The 14,080-nt window shown below is 40.8% G+C and overlaps 1 protein-coding gene across 2 annotated transcripts in view; it reads left to right on the forward strand.

The window, feature by feature from the left end:
• LOC100728286 (protein kinase C-binding protein NELL1) overlaps positions 1-14,080 on the forward strand; it is a 755,088-nt gene that overhangs the window by 223,698 nt on the left and 517,310 nt on the right. The window lies entirely within an intron of this gene.

Raw genomic sequence — 14,080 nt, forward strand, 5'->3', positions numbered from 1 at the left:
TTAACCCCAGCTGTCATCTTTTCCAGGTGTCAAGGTCAGGGTTTTTTCAGCTGGATTTCTTAATGACTGATTCGTGTGCTGTCCATTACAGATCTTTGAGAATCTCTATTACAGTAATGAGTTTGGCTCCTGGGATGACGCCATTACACTGGGTTTCTACGATGCAGTTGTCTACTCCACAGGGCAGAGAAACTCCTCTGTTGCATGTGAACAGCTCTTTCCAAACTCAGCTTGGTGGTGGGCGCCATGTGCCCTGCTCCTTTAATATGGCAGAGGTATGGCTTAGCTCTTCCTGTGTAGGGGTGCTGCTGTAACATCTGAGCCCACCCTTTCCTGGGTGCCCTCTGGCTCTCCCCCATCAGATTAGAAAACTTCTACCAGGCAAGGGGATGACTGGACACTTCCTGTCCCAGTTCCTATCATTGCGGTCATTCCTTTTACTGTCACTAATTAAATACTAAGCCATGGTGATCTGGTAATTGGGGAGGTAGCTCTCTTGAGTTAATCTGGTCACTGCTCCACAAGCATTTGATTCTGAAGCTGTTATTGAGAGTTCCCAAGGTAAGGATAGCAGTGATCTCTGCCGGTAAGAGTAAGTAAACTCCTTTCCCTTCTTCACTTCTATGTCCTTTCTCCTCGGTTAACTTTTTGGGTTTGGCTAAAGACTAGCAGTTGTTGAGGAAATGTATCTATTTGCCTCTCAGGTTGGTAGTTGGTTGTTTTCATAGCTTCAGAAATACTGTTAATTTATGCTTTCCTTTTAATTAGCAGTACTCTAACACTTTTTCCTTTTCTTTCTTTTATCCTTTTGCTTACTTTCTAGTTGTAAAGTTGATTAGAGAATGAAGCTGCTCTTTGACATGAACCTTTTTATCTACCCTTTAGTATCATGTTACTGCTTTGTTAATTTGGGGGGAGTGGATTGTAAGTTTGAATACTTCATATTAAAGTCTATTTTAAAATTTTATCTTTCACAGTTTTCTAGCAGAAAATTTAAGTCATTATAAGAAAAAGTAACTTATGAGCAGTCTGTCCTTTTTTAACCATGGGAAAAAAAATGCTGCCAGGGAGGGTCCTATGATCTAAAAAGCTTACTTTCCTACTTTCTGCTTTTTGTGGAGATGGATTTGAATAATTATAATACTGATGTCAAGAACATGGAAATAATTGGGATCTTGGTTTCATGAACACCGGCAGACCCTTTAGCTGTCCAGGGGATTCAGTGCACCCCATTCCTGGCCCTCCTGAGCTAGGGAACCCTGGAAGAATGGGGGAGATAATTGCTGACCCTAATTCTCTTTGCTTCTGTTCTCCTCCATTGTTTTCCCCCTCAGACTCAGCTCTAAGAGCAGCCCCTGTGACATTAAACTTGCCGTTATGGGAGCCTTTGTGATACTGTGCTGAGTGGCCTTAGGTCTGAGTCACTCTTCTTGCACGAGCTTCCACTTAGCTCAGCATCTTCACTGGATCTTGGCGGTCTGTGTCTTGGTGCTTCCTTGGGTGATGGTGATGGGTGTGGACATCAGTCATCTTTCCATTTTCCTGGAGACCTTCTACAAGTGCACTTGTTCACAGGTGGCCCCTGAGGAGAAATTGCTGAATGACTGGGTTCTTCCAGTGAACAGAGCTCAGAGAGGACAGCAAGGTTGAAACCCAGGGGGAGCAGCTCTGAAAATGGAATGGAATCTGCATTTCCAGTGGGAACAGATGCCTCCTCCCTCACCCTGCCATCTGGAGCATGTCCCCTGATTGCATAGTGGCTGCTGTAGGCACAGTCATGCTGAGGCCTGGCAGCATCCCAAGCAAGCAAGGAAAGAAGGATCAGGATGCATAAATCTCCCTACATGGAGTTCTGTCTTTTTATGTTGAAAGATTCTTTTGGAGCAAGGCTCCACAGCCCATCTCTATCATGCACAGAAAGCTTGGCCTGTTTTAATTTTCAGATCTGGATTAAATTCCCGTGTTCACTGCACTCTTAGACCAGTGTTGGGGAAAAGGAAGGAAATGACCACTACTGGCTTGAGCTAACTTATCATGCTGCAGAGCGGGAGTAGTTTGTCTTTCTTGACAGCAAGTGATCTTTGTCCTTTGTGTGAACCAAATCGGGATGCAGCAACAGAAAAACACAGGAGTGGCTTTTAGGGGTGGCAAAAGCTGGGATTACCTTACATTTTTAATGGTGAAAGTGAGTTTGTGACCGTTTTCCTAGCTGTGTCTTAAGAAATGCCCTCTGGAGTAATCTGTCAGGTTTAGAGGTGAGAAATAAAGCCTGGTCTTTCTGGCTCACCCTAACCTAAAGAGAACTAGATAATTCAGAGACTGCTTCATGCAAGCTGTTTTTTACCCTGTGTGAATGGAGCGAAAATGGCCCATGTTATTAAATCCCAATGAACAAGACTGGTTTGCAAATTAGAACAAAAGATTACTTGCATTGTCCAGGCTATCTTGAAAAGCCTATTTGGGATGTTAGTGCAAGAAGAAGCAAAAAGGCTTTCAATTTTCTTAATTTCCTAGGGTAGTTGCAGAGCTGTGGTGTATTAAGGACTCCCGCTCCACAGAGATTGTTGTAGAAGCTGCTAGAGAGGAGATAGCGGAGCTCCTGGCCAATCAATGGGAAATAATAAGAACTTTTGTTGGCGATGATACAATTCACAGGAGGCTGCTTCTTTTTGCCCTTGCAATTTCCAGCTGGAACTGTCCTTATTTTGAAGATGCTCTTAGTTGAATTTCAGTATTTTGGGAACCTGATGAGCAGGAGCGTTTTCTCTGTGTGGTGACATTTTCAACCACCTGCTCTTAAATAGCTTCTGACCCATTATTTTAAATGAGAAGTAACCTCTGGGTCCTACTGGTGGTCTTTCTTCTTTAATTTGGAGTCTAAATATATAATCTTGTAAACTCCGTCTTCCTGCAGTAAGAAGTTATTTTGATGAATAAGAATACTGTGATGTCCTTTGCACTCTAGATTCTGCCATGTATATTCACTACTACGAATAGCCTTGAATGCCAAGACCTTTACTGCAGAGTGTTGTGAATTTTCCAATGCCTGTTATACCTGGTGTAGTTTCTGACGATTAAATACATCTGTGAGGAAATTGGCAGCATTGGGTCATTAGTGCCCCATTTTACAAATGCACATGTGACAACCCAGAGAAATGAAGATAAACCTCAGTGTATTTTTATTCCAGGCCTTATTCTTTGATTGGCCTTTTACAAACCCTTCCACCACTCGTACTTTTCCCGTATCACACGCTGTTCAAAATATATACTGGCTCCTTGTTTTGTTCTACATCTGGTGGGGTCAGAGGAATATAAGCAGGTGTGACCTGTGTCACTATCATTTCAGAGTGAACATGCTAAAAATGTTTGCAGGACTCTACCTCATTTTCTTTTCTGTCTGGCACAAAGCCTGACAGTGTTCAAGATCAGGGCTTGTTTTTTAGCCAGTGTTAAAGAATGAAGATGACTTGTAGCTGGTGACAACTGATAGGTGTTGGACGCATAGCAGGAGTGAAAAGTAATCCTGTGTACCCAGGAATGTGCGGTTTTTGGAGGTAGTGCTGAGGGGCAGTTACCTGTTGCCTCTTCCTCTGCTCCATTTATTGATATATCCACTGGACTTAGCTCATGCAAACCTTGTGAGGTTTGAAGAATCCATGCTCACAACCAAAAGCAGATTGCACCCCAGCGAATGTTGAATGTCCCCAGAGGTATAGAGAATTTGGATGGCAGTAGCCTGCACTGGCTCAGCTGTCAGAAGATAGATTTCTTGAATACTTCACTTGTAAATTAGTGCTTCGTTATATCAAATCCAACATGGTAAGCTGGATTTCCTAATTAGTGTGATCATGAGATAGTATGTGTCTAAAATTCAGGAAACTCTCATATTTACTAAGCATTCACCATTGTTATTGCCATCATGTTTGTTAATGATGATGACAGTCTGTTTTGAAATTGGTGTTCTCTGTGTAGTCAGTCCTTTGAGAAAGTAGGCTTCCCATGGTTTTCTGGGAGAATAAATGTGTGGTGAGGGAAACAGACTTTGGGTGGAAGAACTAGGGCTCACCAGTTCTTTCAGGGGCCAACAGTGAGCACTGGGGCACCCTCATGATAAGCTACAAAGACGGACTCATTCTTTTCTCAGGAAAGCACAAGCAGAGCTGCACTCAAGGATCTATTTGGACAGAAAGCCTTCCTGTAGTAGCATGAAGTTAGTAACTTCCTGTAATAAGAGTTCTGAGGTGCGTATAGCATGGCAACTAATTAACAATGTGATTTTTAACTTCTTTTCCATGATTGGCAGTGACAATGAAGAACTTGACCCTTTCAGAGGGAAGAGGACAGGAAAGTGGCAAGGAAATCAGTGCATACAAGAAAGAGCTCCCAGAATAGCTGAAAGTGTAGAGATGTATGGGATGCACCGGCTGAGTACACTTCCACAGAAATAAATCTGTAAATTCTTTTTTTTTTTTTTTTTTTTTTTTTTTTTGTCTTTTTCCTTTTTATCTGTACTGGGGATCGAACTCAGGACTGCCTGCTTGCAAGGCAGGCGCTTATGCCGCTGAGTTAAATCCCCAGCCCCTATCTGTACATTCTTGATTAATAGAATTTATGGAAAAATCGGCCAGTGTGTTCATTCTTCTAATTATCCATGAGTTAACTAGACAAATTTTTTTTAACATTTTTAATTACCTTTAAATATTTTACCTGTTTTAAAATGCATGAGCACTGTGATCTATGTAGCCCATTGATGCTCAAATCTGGCCTTCATTTCCCTGAAACGTTGCTTTGGACAAGGATCAAAAGCCTCTTCTGATTATACACTGCTAGCAAAAGCTTACCTCTCAGCTCCATGACCATTGGTCTGTGTGGAGTGAGAGTGCTTGACATAAAGACACCTTGGCGCTGGGTACAGTAATGCACTCTGGAGATGAGGTTGGAGGTTTGTAATTTCTAGTAGTCTGGGCAACATAGGAATTCCATGAGGCCTTGTCTCAAAATAAAAAAAAAATAAAATAAAATAAAAAAAAGTCTAGAGGTGTAGCTCAGTATGAAGTTCCTATGTTCAATTTTTGGCCTTGAAAAACCAAACCAAAATAAAACAAGATCAGATCAGACCAGACCAGACCAGACCAAACCATAACAAACCAAATCAAACCAAACTGAACCAGACCAGATCAAGAAAAACCAAACCAAATCAAACTGAACCAAAAGAAATGGAACCAGATCACACCAAAACAGACTAGACCAAGCCCAACCAACAAATTAACTTTGAAGTCTCCTTCTTACCTTCTTAGCTCTCACAGCGCCTGGAGGTGTCCAGTGTTACCCAGGCACCTGTCAAGCCCCAGTTCCCCCTGTAGAGGACACAGAGATCTCTAGCCTTTGCTTTGTCAGTGTTATTGTGTGCCATTGTCCTCCCATGAGCTGTGCAGCAGGGCTTTTGTCCTGGGTCTGTTTTTTGTCTGCCTCTGCCTCTGCCTCTGTATTTCCAGGGCTTGCTTTGCACATGCATCGGTTCCTGCCCTTCCTCTCCTCTGAGCCCTTAACTCCCAAGCCCTTGCTCCAACAAGTTGTTGCTCGGAATTATATTAAACAGAAAAATAGCAGCAAATCCAAATCCTGGGTATTGTACCTGAGTTATGTCAAAGGGTTCTTGTTAAACTTCTGGGTGCAGGAAGATTCCTCATCAAGCCTTTGGGCCAGAAGTATCCCTCACTTGTGTCCCTCATAGTGCCTAGGCAGTAATTCTTTCCTCAGTCCTGGGTCTCCTTCTGCTGAGTCTTTGCAAATCTCTGTCTCTGTCTCTGTCTCTGTCTCTGTCTCTGTCTCTGTCTCTGTCTCTGTCTCTGTCTCTGTCTCTGTCTCTCTCTGTCCCTGTAGTCATCGCTGAAGTTGTAGCTCAAATGTGACCATTCTAGAAGAAACCTTTCCTAAACTGGCTAAATTAGCTCTGCTACTATCCTCTGCTACTCTGCAGACAAGTTTAGTTTTTGTATTTTTTTTATAGCACATGTTATTTAAAACCGTCTTTAGTTTACTTCGCCTCATTAGAATATAAACTACACGAGGGAAGACATTTTAATTTATTCACTGTGTCTCCAGCATCTACAGTAGTGCATTGTGAATTGTAGACAGTCAGCTATATTTGTTGAAAGGAAAAAAGGAAACAAGAAAGAAGGAAACAAGGAAGGAAGGAAAAAGAAAAGAAGTGAAGAAAGTGAGCTGCAAGTTGATTCCTGTAGAAACATGTGCTATGACTTGTTAGTGCTGATAAGAGATGGTTTATAAACTGCAGAGTCTGTAGGCCAGGCAAGTCCTGCTAATGCTCAGTCCACGTGCTGCTGAAATGCTGTCAGCGAGCTTCATTTCATGGAAACGACACTGCCTTTCCTTCAGAATGCTTTCCTTCATCACAGTGAGTACCGTACTTTGATTTTCATAAAATGAAAATTTTTCAAACATTGTTCTGGTCAGCTATTTAGAGAAAAAAATCAAATTCTGTGTGACTTAAAACAGTGAAAATTTTTGTTTCCTGATTCACATAATTTTTCAAATAAATGCTTCTAATTAACTTACTTTGGGATATTTTTCTTCAAAGCCATGACACAAGGAACCAAGTTTTTTCCCTCTTTTGGCCCCACCTTGTGCAATGCATGGCTTCTGAAGTCACTTTGGAAGGGAAAGGGAAGGGGAAGTCATCAGTGGGAAACATTTTTTGGGCCTGGACTGGTTCTGTGCCACTGGCCAGGCCTTAGTTACTGGTCATAGTCACCTTCAAGAGAGGTTGGTAAATCGTCCTGTCTGTGTGCTTTGAAAGAATCTGTTTTGCTGAATAGTTTTCTGGTCTTGCAAGATTTTCTTGTTACTAAATGAAAAAAAAAAAACACTAATTTTAAGTCTTTATGTTTTGATTTTCTGTGTTCTGGGGCTCTGGCTCTGGTGAATCATACTGAAACTTGCTCTCTTGGGAACTCCTTGGGACTTAATTTCTTAAGTACTTCCTTTGCTTTTTCTTATTGGCATTATCCATGGGCTTCTCTGTGGCTGCCACTGCGTCAGGTCACTGGGGTTTGTTTAGTCCTTTATGTACCTCGTGTCTGAGCAGGACCCATGCCTTTTTCTTCCAGACAAAAGTCACAATCTCTATGTCTTGTTTTTTCAATCTCTTATATGATATGGTTCTGAGCTTCATGTCAGGAGGAATGAAATACATGCTTGTATATATTTCTGAACAATAAATATCCATCTTCCATTAGCAGAGATACATACTTTCCTTAAAAAAAGATGCTTGCTAACTAACAAAATCTCAGGTTGTGAAATTTCAAGTCGCATAGCAAAAGAAAGTGAAAAACTAAAACAATGTGAACACAGAAAAAGAAAGCTCTTAGGCAAGAAACTAAGCAGGTCACTCCTGCCTGGCAGCTTGCTGTGGTGGCCGGCTGTCCTCACAGAGTCCTACTTTCTAGTGTCGTCTTAGTTACTTTTTTCTCATTGCTGAGACAGAGTTCCCAACACTTAAAGTGAGAGGGGGAAAGGTTCATTTAGCTTGCAGTTTGCAGAAGCTTCAGTCCATACTCAGCTTGCTCCAGGGCAGGGTGGCTTGGCAGAGGAGACAGTTCATGGCAGGCAGAAGGCAGCAAAGCAAGCAAGGCAGGGAATGGGGAGAAAAGCCTCGTTTTATTGTTTATACTGTGTCCAGGCTACAGCGATTAGGGTGTTGCCAAACCAATCAGCAGACTGGCTTAGAAATCACCCCCCTTAATCCCAGCACTCTGAATCCCAGCGCCCTTAATCTCAGCACTGTACCATGAATCAGTCACACACTCTAGATCTACCCACCACTGAAACAGCCCCGTCTGGGACTGTGTGAAGCTCTGAGGGACATCCAGACACAGCCATAACAAGTGTTTCTCCTGCCTCCACGTATTTTCTTGACAGCTCCCAGGATACTGATACATTGGGTGATCAGCCAGCTAGGAACAAGGAGATCTTGACTGATCTCGCTTTGCCACTGACCAACAGGATGACCTTTGAAAGTCACCCATTTCTCCATGTTTGATTTTCTCACAGTCCAAAGGGGACTTGTAAACAAGGCCTCTGTAAAGCCTTTATTGATTTGGTCGTGGCATTTAAATAAGATATTGAATGTGGAAGCATTTTTTCAGACTGAAGAAGCATAACGATGTACTTCACATTATTTATGATTATAATTGCCTGATGACACATGATTATAATAACAATAAATAAGTTGCTCACCACTGGCAGTGCTGTGCTAGCATTCAGGGCTTTGCAGTCCAGCTAGATGGTGGCTGTGCACTCCAGATGTAGCTGTATCTACCAGCGTCTGCTCTAACCACTGTTTTGTGTTTAGTCACTGTGGGGTCTGTGGAAGTGGGTGGGGCATCCGTGGTACACAGCACAGGGGGACCCCATTACTGTAGTGACCCTGGTGAGTGGCACTGTGGAGATTATGCAGTATGAAGCCTGCAAGGTTGTATACACGGGTGTTTCCCCGGGGGAAACCGGGCAGTATGCACAGAGCCTGGCCTCATTCTTTCAGTGAGTATTTTTACTTAAAGTCTTTTATTATTTATGAAATAAAATTGTATATATCTATGTATTTTAGTCCATCTTTTCATCCCCTTCTCATTTACAAATGCTTTATCTACATGTTCCCTTTTATCTATCTTTTTTGTTTATAATCTATTTTTATTTTTGGTTTTCAGTGTGAGAGAAACCATGTGCTTGTTAAGCTTGTGTCTGATTTATTTCACTTAAGGTTATGGATTCTTGGTGCGTGCATTTTCCCACAAATCATTCAAGTCTTTCCTCCTCTAGGGCAGAATTGTGCTCTATTGTGTGTGGCTAATGCAGTTTTCTTATCCGTCATCTGTTGGTGGGTGTATAGGCGACTCCCAAGGTTTAGCTGTTATAAATTGTGCTTCTATGTCATGAGTATGCATATGTCACTAGAGCATGAAGCCTTTAACTCTTTCAGGAGGATGTCTTGAAGGAGATTAGCTGGGGCAAAGGGAATTTTTAGGATTAGTGTTGAGGAATCTCCAGAGTGATTTCCTAGTGTATATGACCAGCAACACCCTTGCCTTGGTGGCTTGTCTTAATATTTGATTTCTTGACAGTAGCCATTCTTTCTGGAGTGAAATGGAATCTTAGTTCTGATTTAATTTGTGTTGTTCCAGCAGCAGAGCTGTTGAGCATTCTTTCATGTATTTATTGGCCATTTTTATTTCCTCTTCTGAGACCTGTTCACTTAGTTGCCCACTTTATAATTGGGTGTTTCATCTGGGGAGGGACTAAGTTTTGAGCTCTTTATATATTCTAGATGCTGGTCCTGTTTTCAAGGAATAGCTTGTAAAGTTTTGTTTCCATTCTGTACAGATGAATTGACCATCTATGTGGCTGGATACTGCATTGGCTCCTAGGAATCCAAAGATGATTTTGGCTACAGAATTCTTTCAGTCTAAAGACAGAGCAATGAAGTCAGAGGATGAACATACACTGGGATTTGTTCCTCCCTTAGGATTTAAATAGTGTCATGTGGGAGCAGTATGACTTGCCAGGAGCAGCTATCAACATCTGCCCCATGGGAGCATGGCTGAGGAACCGAGCACTCAAGAATATAGCGGCCCACAGGAGTAGGGTGTCCTCCATAGAAGGGTCAGCACACACAGAAGCACAGAGTGGAAAGTTGAGCATGGCTGTAACATGAAAGACTGGGCAGAAGCTGAGGATGGAGACACAGCTGATGGCCAGATGGTGGACAGCACCCTAAATGTGCGTGGAGGTTGAGCTTGTCTTGGAGGCCAACACACACATAGGTAGAGTGCAGGCATCAGACATGTATGGAATTGGATCCATTCAAACATTAAACTTACAGTTATGTTTATTTCCATCTGATCCTTGTAGTTTTCTGTTTGGTATCAATTTTATTTATTTATTTTTCTTTTGAGTACTTTTCTTTTCTTTTTTAAAATTTTATTTAAAGAAAGACTAGACAAAACAGAAAATAGGTAGAAATAATACATATGTTCAGAGAAAAAAATTAAACATTAAGAAATCACTAGTTGATGTTTACATATTGTCATTTTACAAATAGGTGTTCAAGATACAAAAGTGGAACATGTAAAGTGGGAATTAAAACAGAGAGACTGCAAATAGATCTGTTTAACTGTCCAAAAAAACTTAGTAACATGGTTGTCAATCCTATACACTGAAACATACATGAAGTTATCCATATCTTCATTTATGTTTAGATTAAACAAACTAAAGTGGGTTAAAACCACTCTGAACAAAGAATAATAGTATTGCTAGATTTCATATCATGATACTCTGTGATCAGCATTGGGTACTGTAGTGTCTTTTTTAAATTTAATTTAAAGAAAGACTAAACAAAGCAGAAAACAGGTAGAAATAATACATAATTTCAAAGAAAAAATAAACAGTAAGAAATCACTAGTTAATGATTACAGATTGTCTTCTTACAAATAGTTATTCAGGATACTGAAGTGGAGCATATAAAGCTGGGATTCAAACAGTGAGATTGCAGCCAGTTCTGTTCAACTATCCAACAAAAGTTAGAAATATGGTTATCAATCCTGTACACTTAAACATATATGCAATTATCCAGTTCTTCAATTATGTTGAGATTGAGCAAACCCAAGCAGGCTAAAATCACTCTGAACAAAGAATAATACTATTGCTGGGTTTGACATTATGACACTCCACGATCAGTACTGTGTACTTAGCATATCTTTTTCATCAAAGTATCTGTTCATCATGTGTCATAAGATCAGTTCTCATAAACTGTTTATAGATTATACACATGCATGAGTCTTAACATGTATTTCTATCTTTTCTATATTAGAGGGAGAAATAAATCAAAGCAAGACAGAACAAGACATATTCCTATAAACATATGAAATGAAAAAAAAAAAGATGTAAGACCACTGTACAAAGATTTCTACCATGGTTCTTGTGTTGTCTCTTGATATCTCCAATAGAATTGGCTACATCATCAGAGATAGTATAATTGAATATATCAGTACATAACAGTATTAATAAAAACACAACTTTGTATATAGTATAGAACTTCAAAAGCAGGCAGTTACCAAACCAGAATGTGTATTGTAGAGTCCTGTCATCTTCAGTGTAGTGGCCTATCCTCTCAACTTGATACTATCAATTATATCAGTTTTGAATAAAATCTGTTGATACCAAACAGCAATCAAACAAACCACATTCAACTAAGATCTGTCATTATACAACAGTATAAGTCATAGAGGGCTCCAGATTAAGATAATAGGAAATTAAAGATGATTACTGTGCTATATCCTGATGTTTTGGGGATAGCTGTCTGTGCCCTCAAATCTAATGCAAGTAGACAAACTGGGACAGAATAAAATCTATCAGTAAAAAAGAAAAAAAATAGAATTAAAATCTATCTAGGTAGAGTGGTGGGAGTAATGTGGGTTTTAAATCCTGATACACTATTAACAGTATCTTCTACCATCTTTTTTAAGACTCTCCCTCCCTTTTCACTTCCCCAGGGTACACCATGCATTTTTAGGTCTGACCAAGACCCTTGGTTTTAAACTGGGGGGGGGGGCAGCCTGCTATTTACCTAAGTGTTACCTTCGTTCTCCTGGTCTTGATTTATAATTGTGTTCCTTTTCCTGTTAAAGCCTGTCTTTCCAACTTATCCACAAATACTGGTCTAGTTGCCCCTATTACTTTCTGGTTCTCTGTCACATAGAACATTGTTTTCTCACATTTGATTTTCAGACCATGTACTCTTTTTCATGTTCATTATATTTCCTATAAATAGCACCTCAGTAGACTCTGCCTCCTGATCTACTCCATGTTTGTTTTTCTTTTAATTTAGTGTATCAAGGCCATCTATATTCGAGATTATAGGCCAGCCTTCTCTGCCTCATTTCTGTTATGCTTTTTTTTTTTTTTTGCCATCAGTTGTCTGCTTATCTTCTTCATTTTGTTTTCTGTTCCATTCATTGAGGCCTCTCTGCCACTGTTCCTTGAATCTTAATACTTTTCGCTCTCTCTAGAATGCCCTACAATATTCTCTGTAGGGTTATATTTGTGGTTGAGAATTTCCCAAGTTGCTCTTTGTCTTGGGACGATCTTGTTTCTCCATTAATTTCTAGAGACAGTTTAGCGGGGTATATCAATCTGGGTTGGAGGTTATTTTCTTTCAGGACTTGGAATATTTCACTCCAGGCTCTTCCTGACTTGATGGTTTGTGTGAGAAGTCTGCTGTTATTCTGATGGGCCTCCCTTTATAGGTGATCTGTTTCTTGTCTCTAACAGCTTTTAATATTCTTTTCTTATATTTAATTTCTGGGACCTTGAATATTATATGCCTGGGTGTAGCTCTATTTTGGTTGTAGGTGGCTAGAGTTCTGTATGCCTCATAGATCTGAATATCAGTTCCTTTTCCTATGTTTGGGAAGTTTTCCTTAATTATTTCTGTGAATAGCCTTGGTACTTTCTTTGTTTGTACCCCTGATTCTTCATTCACATTCTTTATTCTGAAGTTGTAGATCCTCTTGTCATCTTTCTAGCCTTTGTATTGTTACTGCTTGTTTCCTTGTTATTTTTTAAAAAGGTTTTCCTTTCATAATCCCACATTGCAAAACTATCCTCCAGTTTGTATAATCTTTCCTTAGTTTCTTTCAAGCAGATTTTCCAACTTTACATAGAGTTTCTAATTTCCTGATAATCTCTTTGAATCTGGGGCTGGGGATTTTGCTCAGAGGTATAAGCACCTGCTTTGCAAGCAGGCATTCATGAATTCAATCCCTGGTACTGATAAAAAGGAAAAAAAAAGACAAAAAAAATCTCTTTGAATCAGCTTCACATATTCTATATTTTCTTTATATTCTTCATCAAATGGTTCTCTCCTTTGTTTTAGTTCCTCCCTTCTCCTGTCTGTGTCTGCTTGGGGGGTGGTTAGCATCTCTTTTATTAATCTCATATCTTGCTTTACTTGGCTAAATATTTCCCTTTTGAACTCATCTATGAGGTCCTGAAGAAATCTCTTTATGTCTGCTGGTACCCTGTCTAATATTTCATGTTTGATGTTCTCATTCTCCTTTGTATTTACCTGTCCTGGGTCAGTGTTCTCAGGGTTGAGACCTGAAGACTTTTTGTTGTTGCTTCCTCTTCCCATCTTTTTTGCTTCTTCCAGGAGGCCCCAGTTTCTTTGTTGGTTACAATTCTTCTGAAGCACCGGCTAGATGACCCTTCACACTGCAGTGTGCTAGTGAGTTGCAGACAGGAACGGCATATGCTGGCCCCTCCCCTCTGGATCAGTCAAGCTGCTTTGGCCTACACTATATTATTTTGTGCTGCCTCCCCTCCGGGCTAGTCAAACTTCTGATACTTCACTGGGTTAATGTGTGCCACCACCTAGGGACTTGATTTCAGATATCGTATTGGGTCTCAGCCAGGTTACATGACCCAGTCCTAGCTCACTCCAACAATGTCATTTGGGAAGGGAACAATTGACAGAAGTCACTGCCCCTTGTACCTGGCAGGCCTGCCCAGTCCCAGAATGTTGTTTGCCAGAGCACCCCTTTCTGTGGAATAGCTCCACTCCCATCATTCACCACAGGTTGATGCAGGCATCCTGCCAAGTGAGCTCTCCCTTTGGCTCACTGATCCCTAATCTTGGTGTAACTATGCCTCCAGTGTTGAAGCAGCAGGGCCTCTGGTGGCCCATTGGGTCGCAGCAGGCAGCCCAGCAGGTTCAGGTATAAATTTCATAATGTGCATGCGTTAGCACATTATAAATTAGCACACACATGCAATAGCACGGGCATGTGCTTTACTAGTCATGTGTGTGCATATAGGAGGTAGATACACAAAGCTTTTTTCAGCAGTGAGGATTTGTAATGGCTGAGGAAGGACCCAACTGGATTGATCTGTTAGAAAACTGTGCTTAAGACCATGGAGGTATCACTGTTTGGAGATGTGCTACAGGCAGGGAGCCAGGTCAAGCAGTAGCTGGTGTCTCCATGAGTTCTCAGGCTTAACTGTG

This window comes from Cavia porcellus, unplaced genomic scaffold (genome assembly GCF_034190915.1).
Source record: "Cavia porcellus strain 051 isolate PalLab524CR breed Dunkin Hartley unplaced genomic scaffold, mCavPor4.1 scaffold_9, whole genome shotgun sequence".
Classification (NCBI taxonomy): domain Eukaryota; kingdom Metazoa; phylum Chordata; class Mammalia; order Rodentia; family Caviidae; genus Cavia; species Cavia porcellus.